Here is a 752-nt window from a genome sequence, read left to right on the forward strand (position 1 = left end):
AAACCTGCAAGTGGGCTTGACGAGATCCAGGATACAATTTGGAAACCTCTCCTTGTGAATGTAGGGGCTTTTCACTGAGATGGTATTGAAGTGCTGCTTCAAAACGAGGGCATGGCAGGGACGCCGTGCCACACTTTTAATTAATTTTCAGGCACTTCGGATGCATTTTCAACATTGAAACTTCGGGAACGTATTGTCCATGGGTTGTACTAACAAATAAAATATAAATCGAAAATTGACATTTTTTGTCAATTTCATCAACGTCGCCCCTTAAGAAAAATCTTGGCGTCAAAATAAAGCTGGAAACAGTTTCGGGAAAAAAAACTTGTTAGTCAAGAAATTTGTGCAGTGAATCCCATGATAAGTGTCGGCCGGCCTCTGGTGGCCGAGAGGTTCTAGGCGCTTCTGTCTGGAACTGCGCGACCGCTACGATCGCAGGTTCGAATCCTGCCTCGGGCATGGATGTGTGTGATGTCCTTAGGTTAGTTAGGTTTAAGTAGTTCTAAGTTCTAGGTGACTGATGACCTGAGATGTTAAGTCCCATAGTGCTCAGAACCATTTGAACCATTTTTTGATAATTGTCAACTGGTTTGAATAGTCGTAGGAAGTTTCGTTTCTGAAACTGTAATCAAATGACTAGGATCTGAAAGAACACATGATATAAGTTCCTAGGTTTTGCAACTTGTATCGATTTCTTGCAGAAAGCTGTCGATGCACTCCTAACAATGGTCTTCTCGGCTGCAGCGTTCTGT

This window comes from Schistocerca piceifrons, chromosome 7 (assembly GCF_021461385.2).
Source record: "Schistocerca piceifrons isolate TAMUIC-IGC-003096 chromosome 7, iqSchPice1.1, whole genome shotgun sequence".
Lineage (NCBI taxonomy): Eukaryota > Metazoa > Arthropoda > Insecta > Orthoptera > Acrididae > Schistocerca > Schistocerca piceifrons.